The sequence below is a fragment of the Muscardinus avellanarius genome (assembly GCF_963383645.1).
Source record: "Muscardinus avellanarius genome assembly, chromosome: 18".
NCBI lineage: Eukaryota > Metazoa > Chordata > Mammalia > Rodentia > Gliridae > Muscardinus > Muscardinus avellanarius.
Window position 1 is genome coordinate 25,685,497 of NC_137804.1, and position 17,846 is coordinate 25,703,342.

Here is a 17,846-nt window from a genome sequence, read left to right on the forward strand (position 1 = left end):
AGATCTGGGAGTGTAGCCGCGAGGTAGAAGGGTTTCCAGAACCCCAGTACCACCAAAAAAAAAAGAGGCCACAGGCAGGAGTAAAATTCCCGGTATCCCCCCTCCCAGAGCGCCTGTCTTGCTTTGTGGGCACAGTTCCTCTTTATCTAATGTGAAGGATGCGCTTTTTCTCCTATCTCTGCCTTTGCCTACCTTGGGGGTGTCCTGTGAGGCCCTGGCGGCAAGGCTGCCGTGCCCTAGGCCTGCAGCTTGGGATAGAGGAGGGGGAGGCGCTCCGTCCGCTCCTTCCTGAGCCCATTTCACATCTGTATCCTGCGATTTGCCGACATCCACTGTCCTGGCAGTTTTCCTTGGGCCTCGGAGGAATCCTACCTCTCTGGGATTTGAATGGTTCTCAGCTGGCTGTTCCTTGGCCTGTGTTTTAGCTTTCAGGTGGCAGTTTGCTGGGGGCAGAGGCACATTTTCCACATCCCACAAGTTCACTTTTCATCGAATATGTCTCCAATTCAAACGAGATTTGGACCGAGGCTAAGCTGATTGATTGCGGGGCACTGGTGGAGCCTGAGCACATTTCACACTTGGGATGCAGATCATTTTCCACAGTAATTATAGTCTACTTCACAGCCCTGCTCCCGCCCCCTGGTCACTATCCCCCTGGCTGCAGAATAAGCAGCTCCATGCTTTCCCAGTGGGTGGTAATAAGGGGAGAACCATGCTTGAGCGACATTAAGGGATGTATTCAGAGCTTAGGTCCAAGCCTGAGCAATAGGAAACATGTCCAGATACTGCTGTTAACAAGCTCTGTGACCATGGGCCGGGGATTCAACCTCTCTGAGCCTTGTCCTCTAGCAGATGCCTCGGAAGGTTGCCATGGTGATGAGATGACTGTGAAGTGGTGGGACACTCAGCACTGGTCCTGGTGTGCAGGGTTGCTCAAAGCCAGGAGGCACTTCCTCCCACCGCCCCCACACGCCATAAGCACCTTCATGAGAGCCTGCAAATGGAAAACAGGCGCCCTCCTGTGAAGACAGTTTCTGCACACTTTGTTCGACCGTCAGAGGGGCTGCAGGGCATCCTTCCACTGCACCTGTCTGCACAATTGAGGGCTGGCTCAGATTTCCTGAGTGTTGATCTAGCTGTGTGCCCTGGAGTAATGATCGCCTAACATCTTCGAGCCTCTGCTTTTCTCATTCGGATAAAGGGCATCATCACTGCATGTGATTCGGGGTGGTTGGGAAGAGCCTTGTGAAGATGTGTGTAAAATTGAGTATCAACACTGGGCATAAACTACAAAGGGGGTGCCGCTGTTGCTCCCTCTGCAGGGGCGAGGAAATCAGAGCTTTCCAGGGTGCCTTTTCCGAGTCTTCGGCTTAGATGCAGCGGAGTCCAGGGCCTTGTGGTCCGTGTCCGGTAACCCCCACACTGTACCTGCGGTGGCCGGAAATCTCATAAGCACTCCGCAAGCACCTGCTCCTGGCTCCCCTCCTCAGACTTTTCATTTGTGTTTACAAATTCTTAAATTGGGTTAAATTAGATCATCATAACATCATTGTTACTATATTATAAAATCATAACATATTATATTGTATTTTAAATATAAGCTAATGAAGGTTATATACCACTTTTATATGTAATATTATACATATCAGTACCCAGCAGCAGCTATTTGCATGGATTTGCATTCATATTAGAATTGTCATCATCAGTATTTATTTATTTATTTATTTATTCATTTTTGTGGTACTGGGGATGGAACCCAGGCACATTCTGCCTCTGAGCTACACCCCCAGCCCTATTTCTTATTCTTTCTTTCTTTATTCTTTTTGCGGGTCTGGAGATGGGACCCAGGGGCATTCGATCTCCAAGCTACACCCCCTGCCCTATTTTTTTTTAATTCTTTATTTTGAAACCGGGTCTCACTAATTTGCAGAGGGCCTCCCTAAGTAGCTGAGGCTGTCCGTGAACCTCCATCCTCCTGTCTCAGCCTCCCGAATGCAGGGATTACAAGCGTGCGCCACCACGCCCGGCATCATCAGCACTTATAATGGCGTCCTCTTGTGCCACACGATTACTGTCCATGGTGTTGCTGTAAAACCTTTTCTTCTGCAGTCTCTAGAAATGGCTGCTGCTGCCGTGCACCCATGGGCTCATTTGATGCTCATAAAAGTCCTCTGTGCTGGGTGCCCTTATCATCCCTATTTAACAGATGAGGAAACTGAGGCACAGAGAGGTGAAGCGACATCCTAGAGGTCACCCAGTGACAGGCAGCACTGGGATTTGAAGCGCGGTTGACGGGCTCAGGATTCCCATTCACAGCCCCTGTGCTAAGCCGCCTTTATCTCCTCCTAGCCTACGCTCTGGGTGCCCTCCCCCGCCGCCCAGGCTGGCCTCCACGCTTCCAGACCCGCTGCACCTTAGCACATTTCCTGGGGCCTGTTGGGGGTCTCGGCCTCAGGGTTCATGCCGGGGTCTCCTCCCGCAGCCCCCAGGTTCTCGGTCAACACTGGAGGCCCCTTGTGTCCAAACCACACGCATTCTCATGAAAGTAAAAGCCAGCCTTTCATCTTAATGGTGACACAACCCAGAGGTGCCTTCTCCTTATCACATGGGGGTGGGGGGGTCTGGGCTAAGGTGACTGCAGTTGTTAAGTCAAGCGCCTCCATAAATTATCCCCAAGAGAACTCTGTGCAGCCGTAGCCGGAGGGCCACGCTTCCTCCCCCTGCACAGCACAGAGGGCCAGAGGGAGTGTAGGAAAGGAATCTTTTTGTTGTTATTACAATTCCTGGCCTTCAGCTGATACATTACGGATGGATGCGTGCTTTAAAATGTGTAGGAAGAATTTGGTCATGTAGCTGGTCTTTTTTTTTTTTTTGGTGGTGGTACTGGGTTCCTGGAAGCCCTTCTACCTCTGGGCTACACTCCCAGACCTATTTTATGTTTTGGAAACAGGGTCTCTAAGCCAGCGCGCGGCTGGCTTCGAACCTGCGCGATCCTCCTGTCTCCGCCTCCCAAGCGCGGGGATTACAAGCGTAAGCCACCACGCCCGGCTTGATGTAGCTGTTCTTGCTGACAACCTCACTCCAGTTCTCCATTTCGTCCAGGACAGAGCTGGCATTCCTACCAGGGCTCTGAGAATCTCAGCCCTGGGCCTTCCCATGCATCCCTTCCAAGGCCCTCTGTCCTCCTTCTGCTGGCCGCCCCCTCAGCCCGGCAGCGCCCACACTGCCCCAACACCAGGCTCTGCGGCTTCCTCCCTACTGCCGTGGGTGCCCCTTGCTCCAGGTGCCATGAGCGTTGTTCGGAGTGTGTCCCCTCTGGCCTGGGAGCTCCTCCGAGGTATTTCTCGGGCTGGACACTTTGAGCATAAGCCGGGCCCATGTCTGTGGATGGAGAAAGCTGCTGCCTCTTGACGAATGCCGGGCTGCATTTCTTCCCCAGGGAGAGTCGGCAGGTGCTAGGAATGCAGGTGAAAGATGGGGACCTGAGACCTGCCAGTCCTGGACCGCGGTTGGTGTACACCCATCATGGCCTGAATGCACTCATGCTGTAGGCCCCAGGTCAGGTTCCCGCCCCGTCCCCGCCATGTGGGGCAGTTTCCTCAATCCTTCCGAGCCTGTTTCCTCGCCTCTAAGCAAGGCACACTAGAAGTGCCCAGGTCGCCGAGTAGCCATAGAATGAGATCCATTTACCTCGCACCCGGCACATGGCAAGCCCTCAGCCAGTGGTGGTTGCTGCTGTTACTCATAACTAAATGAATTAATTACAGGATATGCTAAGTACCGGAGAGGAAATCCACAGTGTTGTGACAGAGAACAAGATGCTGGGGTGTGTGGCCCGGAAGCTGAGACTGAGTGGTGAGAAGGCAGCTGCGGTGAGAAGAGCTGGGGGAGAGTGTCCTGGAGAGAAGTTACAGCAAGTGCAAAGACCCTGAGGCCGGGAGGAGCCCAGGAGGATCAGAAAGCATAGGCTCCTCTTGGGAGGAGGTCAGGAGAGTATGAGAGAGGACCCACTGAGGCGGGCTTTGGTGGAGGAACACGTCCTCAAGTGTGAGGGAAGCCATCTGTCCCGGTGCTCAGAACCATTCTGTGCAGTTGATTTGGGGACAAGGTCAGCTTTCCTGCACGTGCCAACCCCAGCAGTGAAGCCAGTTCTCACCGTAATAAGCCCAAAACAAGCCTATATTGATGGATGCAGGGGCTCAGAGAGACGGGGGCCCGGGGACCAGGAACAGCCCCATTGATACCACTAGCGGGGCGGGGTGGACGCCACGGCTGCCAACACTGGGTCAGGGCATGGCCATCCAGTCTGCCCTCGAGGCTGTCTCCGCAGGCCGCCGCCACGCTCCAGAGATGGGGCCTGCAGCAGCCGGGCTCAGCAGCCCAGCTCCTAATGCCAAGCCAAGGGTGGGAGGAAAAGATTGGCGGAGCCTCACTCCTGCTCCAGCTTGGCAGCAAGGGAGGCTGGGGAAGGAGTGGCCGCTGGGCATCCACACAGGGACCGGCTGAGGAAGCCAGGGCCGGAGTCTCTTGGCCTCTCCGCAGCAGGGACGTTTTAAGAAAGGCCTGCACGCTTTCCTCGTAGACAATGATTTTTTAAAAGCAGTGCCAAATTTGCAAGCAATCCTTTCTCACTGACGGGAGGCGAAGAACTGTGTTTTTAAAAAAACCAGTGGAGTTCTTGCAGGTGTGTGGGTGACAGGCTTCCCCCAGGTTTATCACAGATTCGCATTCCTGCTGGAAATGTCTGAGCCATTGTGAGTGCTTGTAATCGCTCCTCGTTGCGCACGCGGGGCTCATTGTCTGTGATTCTGTGCAGAGTTTACTGTTTATCCTCTGTGGTCTCCAGGAAGCCCCTGGCGGAAGTCTCCGCCTCACCGGAAGTCCAGCTTAAAGGGCCCTGACTGGGAGGGGATGCCCAGCATCCTCCCAGGACCAGTCCCTTGGGTGGGGCTGGAAGCCCTTCTCAGTATCCTGCTTGCTTTGCTCTCTTCCAGTGTGTTAGCGATTGCTTTCTGATTTTGATTTAGGGGAAAATGGCAATATTTATTTTTCAAGTACACATGAATACACATAAACAAAAAAACCACATATACCATCAGGTCTGCCAAGCAAATGCTCTGAGCTGTGGGGCACGCAGACTCGTCAGGTCTCTCGGTGTTTTCCTAGAACTTTTCAACTGTTTAAATGGACCCAGCAATTTCAGGAAAGTCAGCATTTTAACATTTAAAAAATAAATATGAGCTGGGCGTGGTGGCACATGCCTGTAATCCCAGAATTCGGGAGGCTGAGACAGGAGGATCGCGGTTTGCAGACAGCCTCAGCTACTTAATGAGGCCCTTTTCAACTCAGTGAGACCCTGTTTCAAATAAAGAATAAAAAATAGGACTGGGGGTGTAGCTGGGAGGTAGAATGTCTGGGTTCCATCCCCAGTACCACAAAAATAAATAAATAAATAAATAAATAAATAAATAAATATGAGCAGGGCATGGTGACACATGCCTGTAATCCCAGTACTTAGAAGGAGGCTCACAGGTTTGAAGCTAGCTAGCCTCAGCAATTTAGCAAGACTGTTTCAAACTGAAAAATAAAATAGGGTTGGGGGTGTAGTTTAGAGGTATAATGCTCCTGGATTCCATATCTAGTACCAAAATAAATGAATAAATAAATAAGGCTTGAGTTTAATCATTGCTGATTTCCATTGCCTTTTTCTTAATAAACAAATAGGAATTTGATACTTATGAAATATCAAATATTTATTTATTTATTTGTTTGTTGGTACTGGGGTTCCTGGAAGCCCTTCTACCTCCGGGCTACACTCCCAGACCCATTTTTATATTTTTATTTGGTAACAGGGTCTCTTATACCAGCGCGGCTGGCTTCGAACCTGCGTGATCCTCCTGTCTCTGCCTCCCAAGCACGGGGATTACAAGCATGTGCCACCACGCCCGGCAATATCAAATATTTAAATAGCTATCATTTCAATGAGGGTAAAATCATATTACTTCAAATTTGGTACCAACTTTTCAACTTGCTAGGAGAAAAATTTGAAACAGTGTCCATAATCATACATTAATGTCCTTTTCTGTTTGAAAAATAACTTATTATATGCTACCTGTATATTTAATTTTTTTTTTTTTTTGAGCCACATGCTTGTAATCCTAGTACTTGGGAGGTTGAGACAGGAGGATCGAAGTGTCGAAGACAACCTCAGCTACATAGTGAGGCCTTCCATAACTTAGTGAGACCCGGTTTTAAAATAGAATAAAAAGCCCGGGCGTGGTGGCGCATACTTGTAATCCCCGTGCTTGGGAGGTGGAGACAGGAGGATCGCGCTGGTTCGGAGCCAGCCTTGCTGGCTTAAGAGACCCTGTTTCCAAATAAAAAATATAAAATAGGTCTGGGAGTATAGTCCGGAGATAGAAGGGTGTCCAGGAACCCCAGTACCGCCAAAAAAAAAAAAAAAAGAATAAAAAAATGGGCTAGGGGTATAGCTCAGAGGTAGAATTCCTAGTACTTGGGAGGCTGAGACAGGAGGATCACAGGTTTGAAGGCAGCCTCAGAAACTTAGCAAGAGTCTCAGCAAACTAGCAAGACTCTGTTTCAAGAATAATTAAGCCGGGCGCGGTGGCGCACGCTTGTAATCCCCGCGCTTGGGAGGCGGAGACAGGAGGATCGCGCCGTTTCGAAGCCAGTCTCGCTGGCTTAAGAGACCCTCTTTCCAAATAAAATATAAAATAGGTCTGGGAGTGTGGCCCGGAGGTAGAAGGGTTCCATCCCCAGTACCACCATAAATAAATAAATAATTAAATAAATAGCCGGGTGTGGTGGCACACTTGTAATCTCAGCATTTGAAAGGCTGAGACAGGAGGATTGTTGTTCACGAATAGGCTTAGCTACTTAGTGAGGCCCTTCACAACTCAGTGAGACCCTGTTTCAAAATAAAGAATAAAAAATAGGGCTGGGGGTGTAGCTAGAAGGTAGAATGCTCCTGGATTCCATCCCCAGTACTGCAAAAAAAAAAAAAATTAATATCTTAGAGTTTCCTCTTGCTTTGTGAGGGATAGAAGAATCATTTTGTTTTACAGATGAGGAAAATAAGGGTCGGGAAGGAAAGTGACTTACCAGGTCACCTGATCAGTAAATGGTCAAGCCAAAACCTGCAAAGCCACATGCAAATTTACTGCCCATTACTCCAGCTAGATGGTTGTTCCCAGAAACCATCCTTATGGTGGTATCCAGAGTCAAAATAATGGTGAGAAACGTGTGTGTGTGTGTGTGTGTGTGTGTGTGTGTGTGTGTGTTACTGGGGATTGATCCCAGGGGCATTCTACATCTGAGCTACATGCCCAGCCCTATTTTTTATACTTTTTTTTGAAATGGGGTCTTACTAAGCTGTGGAGGGCCTCACTAAGTAGCTGAAACTGGCTGTGAACCCACAATCCTCCTGTCTCAGCCTCCCAAGTACTGAGATGATAAATGTGGGCCACCACGTCCAGTATGAGAAATTTTTTAATAACACTGATGTTTGCCTTTGCTATGTCTCTTAATTTAGAAATCTGGTGTGTGCAGTTGTGCACTTTGTATAAGCAGATGACTTCTTAAACTCTTCTGGAGTTTAAGTCAGAACTCCAGAGGAGGAGTCAGAACTACCACCCCCACCCCCATATTCCGATTTTTCACTCCTAACCAGTTCTGACAACATAATGCCAGAGAGTAAGTCTCATTTCCAAGTAAGGAAGCTCTTTGGCTGATGGATATCAGCTAATCAGTTTTTAAGTCATTTTTCTTCCTAAGAATTGGGCAGAGGTCAGCAACCCACAAGAGTTTCACTTTTAACTGACAGCACAAGGAAGGACACTTGACAGTTCCTTGAAAAAGCGGCACACAGGGGTTCGTGTTTCTAAGAAATGAATCAAATGAGATTATTTGCAAATGGCTCTGGTCTGCTCTGTGCAGAATTTCTCAGGCTGTGTGGTAGCCAGGGAGGCAGAACCCGCAGGCTTTCCCTCATTTGCAAACGCTTTCTAAAAGAGCTACCTATGGGTTTCCAAAATAACGTGAGGAGCTGGGCTGTAAAAGTTCAGGTTTGTTTAAGGAGGAAAACTACAAGACAATTGATGGTTTATTACAAAAGCAGCCTCGGGCATAGCCCTGCGCGGCTACCCACCGGGTTCCGCTTCAGCGGCTTTTATTTTTAGTGTCTCTGTTGAACCGTAGACTAAGGCACTCTGTTTGCTCATTCTTGACCTTGGGCAGCCAGGTCTGGCTCCGCATTCTTCTCAGCATCCTGTAATCGTGTTGAACTGGGACACTGAGCAGGGCTCCAGCAGAGCGGACATTGGCGCGTGCTCAGAATCCTTGAGGTAAACCACCTGGTGTCCAGTGGCCCGGCATGGAAGGGTCTCCAGACACTGGGTTTGTCCCCTGTCCGTGATGGGGGGGGGGGGATGAGTGGCTGTTGAAATTACACATGGATTAATCACACCTCCAGCATTAAGAAATACATACAAGCCGGGGGTGGTGCTGCACGCTTGTAATCCCCGCGCTTGGGAGGCTGAGACAGGAGGATCGCACAGGTTTGAAGCCAGCTTCAGTTACTGAGTGAGGCTGTCAGCAACTTAGTGAGACCCTGTTTCCAAATAAAGTATAAAATAGGTCTGGGAGTGTAGCCTGAAGGTAGGAAGCCCCTGGGTTCCACCTCTAGTACCACACACACACACACACACACACACACACACACACACAATAAATAAATAAATAAATAAATAATTACATACAAAGTCACTTAATAAAAGCATATAGCCGGACATGGTGGCATGTGCATGTAGTTGCAGCCACTTGGGAGGCTGAGGCAGGAGGATCACTTGAGCACAGGAGTTCAAGACCTGCCTGAGCAGCATAGTGAGATACTCTGCATCAGATAGGTAAAGAGGTTAAAGGGATTTGTTGGTTTTATCTTTTTAATTTTTTTTTATTTTTGGTGGTACTGGGGTTCCTGGAAGCCCTTCTACCTTAGGGCTACACTCTCAGACCTATTTTATATTTTTATTTGGAAACAGGGTCTCTTAAAGCCAGCGAGGCTGGCTTCGAACCTGCGCGATCTTCCTGTCTCCGCCTCCCAAGCGCGGGGATCACAAGCGTGAACCACCACGCCCGGCGGTTTTATCTTTTTTTTTTTTCATTTTTTTTTTTTATTGGTGCACTGTATTCATACATCATAGTGGGATACAAACTTTTGTAGACATACATGCACACATCGTCCAGTCAGCCCCCACCCAATCCCCACCCCATTCTCTCCCCATCCCTCCCTCCCATGCTTGGCTTAGTGGTTGACATCTAGTATTATAGCAATTTATCCAAAATTAAAAATGATAATGTCACATAACAGTTTCATTTGTCTGATACCAAGCTTTTGATGACTTAAAGATAACATTTCACTATTTCTTTTTACTTTCTTTCTTACCAGAGAATATTTTTTTCTATTTTTTAGGTGAAATTATCATATATTTATATATTTATTTTTCAGAAAAAAAATCTATCCTAATATGGAATATGGACTCTAGATACCCAAAACGATCTTGAAAAAGAACAAAGCTAGAAGATATATATTTTCTGATTTCAAACCATATAAAGCTACAATAATTGAAACAGTGTAGTACTATTCTAAAGGCAGATATATAAACCATTGGAGTTAAATAAAAGCCTAGAGCTAAATTCTTCCCTATATTGTCAAGTTATTTTTGACAAGGTTTCCACGAACATTTGGTGGTGGAAATAATAATCTTTTAACTAAATATTGTTGAAAAATAATAATTACATGGAAAAGAATAAAATTGGACCCTTACCTAATCCCATATACAAATATTAACTCGAAATAGATAAAAGACCTAAATATAAATCTTAAGACTATAAACTTTTAGGAGAAAATCTGGGTCATAAAACCTCACAACACTGAAATTGGCAGTGATTTCTTGGATATGATTTCAGTGGCACAGGCAACAGAAGAGTATACAAACTCCCTAAAAAATAAAAAAAAATATTGTATATCCAAAGACAATGTAAACAGAGTTAAAAGTTACTAATAGAATGGGATAAAATATTTCCAAATGCTTTATCTGAAGGTATATTAATATTCCAACTAGAAATCCTAAAAATTAACAACAATAAAGGCAAACAATACCATTTAGAGATAGGTAAAAGACTAACATAAATAATGAATCTCCACAGATAACCAATCTTAGTTGTCTGTTGAATGGAAACTCTTGTTTCTCTGGTTCTGGTGTGTGTTACCTATTTCTTCTTTGTAGTTAATCTCTTTGAGTATTTTCTCTAGTGCTGGTTTTGAAGACATAAATTCCTTCAGTTTCTGTTTGTCATGGAAGCTTCTTATTTCTCCATCTAATTTGATAGAAAGTTTTGCTGGGTAGGAAATTTTTGGCTGGAAGTTGTTTTCTTTCAGAGTTTGGAATATGTTACTCCAAGCCCTTCTGGCTCTCATGACTTGGTTTGGGAAGTCTGGAGTGATTCTAATTGGTTTGCCTCTGAATGTCACTTGGTCTTTTGTTTTTGGCGTGAGGATCCTCTTCTCCGATCCTGTCTAAAGGGAGTTCTATAAGTTTCCTGGACCTGTGTATCAACCTCTTGCTCTATGTTTGGAAAATTTTCTGCTATTACTTCCTAGAAGAGATTGTTGATCCCTTTGGTTTCACTTTCTTTTCCCTCCTCTATTCCAATTATTCTTAGGTTAGCTCTCTTAAAATGGGCCCATATTTCTTCAATATCAGATTCCTGCTGTCGGATATTTTTTTCTAGATTAGAAACTATGCGTTCATTTTTGGAATGATCATCTTCTAAGAGCGAGATTCTGTTCTCCATGTGGTCTAATCGGTTGTTTGTGCCTTGAATTGAGGCCTTTACTTCATTAATTGCATCCTTTATCTCTTTTTGGCTATCTCTGAGTTCTTTTCGAAGCACCTCTATTATTTCTACAGTTATTTTCCTGATTTGATATTCTAGAAATCTCTGATTTTCTGTTTTATCGGGTTCTGATGTTGTGGGGTTGTGGGCATTCATTGCTCCAGTGTTATTCCTCTTTCCCGTGATTTCGGAAGTTTGTGCCTTCTCTGGGTTCTTCCCTTGGGTCTCTATGACTTCACTTAAGGTGCTCTGGATCTCGGGTCTGTAGTATCTCAGACCCCACTACTCCTTTACTGGGTTGTATCACAGAGTCTCCGACCCAGAGAGTCGATAGAGGCTGCTTTAGACTGTGGGGGGTGCCAGGTTGCACGTTCTCCTATGGTGTGATATCTCTGCCACCGCCACTCCCCCACTGGGTCAAGTCCCAGGGAGTACAGTACTGGGATTTCTCCTCTGTGGCCCGCAATTTGACTCACTGTTCTTGAGTACGCAGATATAGCTGTACTGGACTCGGTGAATTCGGTGCTGCTGCCGCTGGTGGCAATATGGCGCCGCTGCTACACCCTCAGCAGTGAGGCTGGCATATTTCTTCTTGGTTTTGAGTTCCACTCTGAATCCCTGCAGCGTGTGCTGAGCTCAGCCACTGGGAGCTTTAGATGTTCCTTGCGCGGAGAAATCCCGCCTGGCTGTTCCGCAGCGGCTCACCTCGGCTTGCTGTAGCCATCTGGTGAACTCGCCACTGCCCCCGGCAGTATGGCGCTGCTGCCCCGTCCTCGGGCGTGAGGCCGGTGTATCTCCTCTGTGGCTCTGAGCTCTGTTCTCAGTCCACTTTCTCTCTGGAGCCTGGTGATTTTTTTGTTTCTCTGGTGATGGTGTTTTCTGGCTATGAAAGGCGCTGATTTTGTGGTAATGGAGATTGGTTGTTAGCGGGGCTTTTAAGCCCCGCTTTTCTCGGTCGCCATCTTCCCGGAAGTCAGTTTTATCTTTTTAAAGTGACCACACAAGCCGGGCGTGGTGGCGCACACTTGTCATCCCAGCATTCGGGAGGCTGAGACCTGGAGGATCGCAGTTCGCGGACAGCCTCGGCTACTTAGTGAGGCCCTCTGCAACTCAGTGAGAGCTGGTTTCAAAATAAAGAATAAAAACTAGGGCGGGGGGTGTAGCTCAGAGGTCAAATGCCCCTGGGTTTCATCTCCAGACCTGCAAATAAATAAATAAATAAATAAATAAATAAATAAATATAAAGTGACCACACAGAAACTCCCAGGCTTTACATATTTTGAGGCTCCTTTCTTTCTTGCTTGCTGTGTGTTATGCTTCTCTACCAGCCTAACAATGCCACAGTGCCTCCCCTCAACCACACACAGCGTTTTCCCCAGTTTTATCTGAATTCAACAATAGCCTCAGAAACCTAAGATCTCTGAAATAACACTTGTCTGATGTTTGAAATCTGGTAATAGCAATAGGCTAGATACTTTGTGTGTGCATATGTGTGTGTGGGTGCTAGGATTGAACCCAGGGGTGCTCTACCACTGAGATCCATCTCCAGCCCTTTCTGTGTTTCATTTTGAAGACAGGGTCTTGCTAAGTTGTCCAAGCTGGACTCTTACTTGGCATCTTCCTGCCTCAGCCTCCCGAGTCGCTGGGATCGCAGGTGTCTACCTCCACACCTGGCTAATATACTATTTCAATTGGGTCACTGCTACCTTTGCATTTCTACTGATATTGTTTTGCTTTCTTTTTTTCAGTTCAGTTTGCAGAATTATTAAAAAAAAAACTTTTGGCATCAAATGTGATTTATTTAAAGATTTGGAGACTTGATTCCACTCTTAAATTTTTGTGACATCTGTGGCTTCTCAGATACAAATAGGAAAGAGATTAAGGAACCAGAATAAAACTGGAACGGAAAGACCTGCCATTACTTGCTAGCTTTTAACAAAGAAGGAATTCTGCCCAAATCTCACCATTTTGTTTTATGCAAATGAAAATTTCACAGCTCTGATAAATGTATTCTGGACAATATATTTGGTGTGGAAACTGCTTGAAACATCCCAAAAGAAAATGCCTGGTGCCCCAGGGGCGTGATGACACACACCTGTAATCCCAGTACTTGGGAGGCTGAGACAGGAGGAATCGCAGGTTCAAGACCAGCCTCAGCAATGTAGCAAGACCCTCAGCAACTTAATGAGACCCTAGTTTAAAATCTAAAATGAGGCCGGGCGTGGTGGCGCACGCTTGTAATCCCAGCATTTGGGAGGCTGAGACGGGAGAATCGTGGTTCGAGGATAGCCTCAGCTACTACTTAGTGAGGCCCTTTGCAACTCAGTGAGACCCTGTTTCAAAATAAAGAATAAAAAAAATAGGGCTGAGGTGTAGCTCGGAAGTAGAGAAGGCTCCTGAGTTCCATCCCTAGTAACACACACACACACACTCTCTCTCTCTCTCTCTCTCTCTCTCTCTCTCTCTCTCTCTCTCTAAATGAGCGCTGAGGTTGTAGCTTGGAGGTAGAATGCCTCTGGGTTCAATCCCCAGTACCACAAAAACAAAAACAAAATATGAAGAAAAGAAAAAGAAAAACAATGTCTCCCAGCTATATAGAATGCCAACAGAGGACAGTCGCTCTGGCTCCGTTCTACACAAAGTGTTTGGTGGCATCTTAGCTGGGTCCCATTCTGACACTGGCCTCTTTAGAATCCAACGAGAGGGTGTCAACAGTTAGGTTATTTAACCAGGTGTTAGGAACAGAGGGGCCAGTCTACCTGGTAGGTATTTTCCCACAGAGAAATATATGATTCAGCTCCAGCACTTGAAGAAAAACATCACACCCTGAGAACTTACACCTCCACAGTTTCAGAGTTTTTTTATTTTCTTTATTTTTCAGCTGGGTGGGCGCGGTGGTGCACCTTTGTAATCCCAGCATTCGGGAGGCTGAGACAGGAGGACCTGGGTTCGAGGACAGCCTCAGCTACTTAGGGAGGCCCTTTGCAACTCAGTGAGACCCTGTTTCAAAATAAAGAATAAAAATAGGGCTGGGATGTAGCTTGGAGGTAGAATGCCCCTGGGTTCCTTCCCCAGACCCTCAAAAATATATTTTTTCCCTCACTCTATATAGGATTTGCCTTAGCCGAGTATGAAACAGCTTTAAAATGAAGGTTTTCTTTCCAAGAGGCAAAGGAATTGTCCCACTGTCAGCTATTCTTGACTTCTCTAGTAGTTTGGGGCCAACATATCAGATATTCTAGGAATATCTGAATATCACTATTTCAGAATATTCCAGGGCAGGTTTCTGGCCATCTGGTGGGGAAGGGCATGCAGCCTGTAGGTAGGTAGCAGGACTTCTGAGGTTGGCCTCCTGGCCTCTTCCTGATCAGCCTCCCTGCCTCTGGGCCCTGTACACTGGGTAGGCTCAAGTCACCTTTCTGAGTCTCCAATTTTAAAGAAATCTGCAAAGTAAATCCGGCATGGTGGCACATGCCTGTAAACCCAGTATTGGGAGGCTGAGACAGGAGGATTGCAGGTTCAAGGATAGCCTCAGAAAGTAGTGAGGCTCAGCTTGTAATCCCAGCATTTGGGAGGCTGAGACAGGAGGATCTGGGTTCACGGACAGCCTTAGCTACTTGGTGAGGCCCTTTGCAACTCAGGCCCTGTTTCAAATTAAAGAATAAAAAATAGGGCTGGGGTGTAGCTTGGAGGTAGAATGCCCCTGATTTCCATTCCCAGTGCTGCGCGCACACACACACACACACACACACACACACACACACTCACTCACTCACACACACATGTAAGACTCTCAGTAACCTAGCAAGACCCTGTTTCATAACAAAAATAAAATTGGGCTGGAGGGTGTAGCTCAGAGGTAGAATACACCAGCAAAGTAGAAATAACAGTAACAAGGCCTACCCTGGAATAGCTGTGAGGACAAACGGAAAACCACACGGTCAGGGCTTCTGCTCTACGCAGAGCAGCAAGCGCAGTTCCCAGTGTCAGTGATGGGACGGCTGGTGTCTGCACCCAGGAGCACCGAACCCAGGCAGCGCCGGCAGAGGTTGGAACAGCCCACGGCTGGGAAGCACAGGCCAAGCGCCTTCGTCACGCGTGCAGGCCGGAGCGGGGCGCGGCCATGCAGCTGAAGGTTCTTCTCCCTGTGACAAGCTCTGCAGCAAGAGGCTGGAAGAGCACGCGGCGGGGAAGACGCCCATGCGCTGAGGAGCAGGCGTTGGCACATGACATCGCTCTGTTTTTAGAAGAATAAATCAACGCCGGGCGTGGTGGCTTGTAATCCCTGTGTTTGGGAGGCTGAGATAGGAGGATCACGTAGGTTCGAAGCCAGTCTCAGCTACTTAGTGAGGCTCTCAGCAACTTAGTGAGACCCTGTTTCCAAATAAAAAATATAAAAAAATAGGTCTGGGAAAAAAGCCTGGAGGTAGAAAGCCTCTGGGTTCCACCCCCAGTACCACCAAAAAGAAGAAGAAGAAGAAGAAGAAGAAGAAGAAGAAGAAGAAGAAGAAGAAGAAGAAGAAGAAGAAGAAGAAGAAGAAGGAGAAGAAGAAGAAGAAGAAGAAATCAAAACAACACATTTCGCCCAGAAAGTCGTGCATGTGTGTATGCATGTACGTGTGCATGAGTGTGTGTGTGTGTGTGTGTGTGTGTGTGTGTGTGTGTGTGTAGAGAAGGGAGGATTGCCGCCGGCCTTGGGTCAGATCCAGCCAGCGCTGTGTTGTGCAGCCTACACGTGTCTTCTACGATGATGAATAGTTTCCAGTACTTAAAAGATTGTTATGGAACCCGGAATACCAGGCCTCCCTTTAGAAACCTGCCGTGTCTGGTCACCTTGGGCCGCAGCCCCTGTGCTCCAAAGGCAAAGCTCAGCTCCTTTTCCTAGGCAGAGCTGAGCTGAGGCAGACATTCCCCGTGGTGCCCCGAGCTGTGGTCCTCTGCTCTCAGGGGCTTTATCTGCCTTTAACCTGGTGCCTCTGGCAAGGTGCCTCTGGGAAGACTGCATATTCTTTATGCATACTTTAAATTCTTCTCTATGGTTTGACGGTGCTACAGTGATACCATGTTACTTTTAAAATCTAAAAAATCGCCAGGCGTGGTGGCGCACGCTTGTGATCACCGCGCTTGGGAGGCAGAGACAGGAGGATCGCACAGGTTCGAAGCCAGCCGCGCGCTGGCTTAGGAGACCCTGTTTCCAAAAATAAAAAAAGTATAAAATAGGTCTGGGAGTGTAGCCTGGAGGTAGAAGGGCTTCCAGGAACCCCAGTACCACCATAAATAAATAAATTAAATAAATAAATAAATAAAATCTAAAAAATCAATAGGAAAATGTATTTGATTGTGAGTAGCTTAGATCAAATTGGCAACTAACAGGTCTACGTGTTAGTTATGCTAGTTAGTATACTAGCAAGTATCCTAGATGCTAGTAGAAAAACCGTGTTCTTTTTACACACTCCCACGCTGCACCTCTCAATGGACTTGAACTCTGCGGGCCGGGCGCGTCTTCTGGTCGAAGCGCTCCTCCTGAGGTGCTCACGATGGGCCACCCTCAGGACTGGAGCTCTGGCTTCTGATCAGAGCTTAGCAGCAGAGGAAGCGGCTGTGCCCTGGTCTTTCCTTCCTGTTTGCACGCTGCGCCCCTCCCCTGCCAGGGCGTCGGTGACCCTGTCTCCGTCTCCCTCCCTGCGACCCCTGCCCTCCCCTCCCCTCCCCCACCACCTGCTGGAGCCCACTCGGGTCCCACCCCGTCCACGGTTTCAGTTCTTCTTTCCCACTCGCTGTCAGCAGCGGAAGTTAGGGTGAATCATTCTAAGATTAGTGGGTGTGAGCACCTCCTCCCTCCCCAAGAGAAAGAAATTGCAGCGTGTCGCGGTCCTCTCGCGTCCCCCTTGGATGCTCACTGGGGTGAGGACTGACCCCGGGGACGTTCCACCTCTGAGCCATACTCCCAGCCTTTATTTTAAACAGGGTCGTGCTAGGTCACTGAGGGTCTCACCAAGTTGCTACGGCTGTCCTTGAACCTGCCATCCTCCCATCTCAGCCCCTCAAGTACTGGAATCATAGCCAGGTGCCGCCATCCCTGGCTCCTGTTTTATTCTTCATTTTGAAACAGGGCCTCATTCTGTTGTGGAGGGCCTCACTAAATTACTGAAACTGGCCTCAAATCTTCCACCCTCCTGTCTCAGCCTCCTGGCTCCACTGGGGCTCTGAAGTGGCGTGTTCACAGATCCTCCAGCAGGGTGGAGGCTGGGCTTAGAGAACCTTCCAGGAGTGCCTAGGACACTGGCATCTTCACCATCTGAGCTGCCTCCCATGCTAGACAAATCTAGGAGCCTTTTTGAGCTGGAGGCTGAAGTAATAAACTTTCTCCTGAACACAGTCCTGAGAAATAGGGAATCCCAAGGACAATTTGAAGCCCATTTTCTGATGGGCACCCCTGTTTGATTTGACGCCTGTACGCTAGCATTTCCTGGGGGCCAGCCCTGGGTGACCCAGACATTTGCCTGGGAGGCCGCAGCCTTCCTGTCATTTCAGCTCCTTCTCCCAGCAGGTGTAAGTCCACACACTGCCGAAGTAGCCAGAGCAGCCCCAGATCCACCCAAGGATTTGCATGTCTTTCAGAGAAAACACCTTGGGGTCTTCCCCTCTGCACGAGGCCCCAGCCTGTTTATCTGCCTAGAGCACCCCTCCCATGCCCGCCCAGCCCTGCGCGTCCTGCTCTGAGAAGCCTCCTCTGACTTTGTCTCCCCAGAAAAATGTATTCCGCAGGCTCAGTTCTTTCTTGGCTCTCTGGGCGCTTCTTACAAGTTTCTGACAGCTCGCATGGGGCCAGCCTGCTTTCTGATCAGCTCCAGAGTGAATGTGGCCTTGGACTGGGTTTCCTCTGTCAGCAGAGCTTGTGGTTCAAAGAACCCGCCACACTGGGTCTC

At 47.8% G+C, this 17,846-nt stretch overlaps 1 protein-coding gene across 1 annotated transcript in view; it reads left to right on the forward strand.

Moving 5' to 3' along the window:
• The window catches only part of ARHGEF3 (Rho guanine nucleotide exchange factor 3), a gene marked incomplete at both ends in the record, with an annotated part of 290,292 nt that overhangs the window by 76,868 nt on the left and 195,578 nt on the right, over positions 1-17,846 (forward strand). The gene's annotated exons all lie outside the window — the stretch shown is intronic.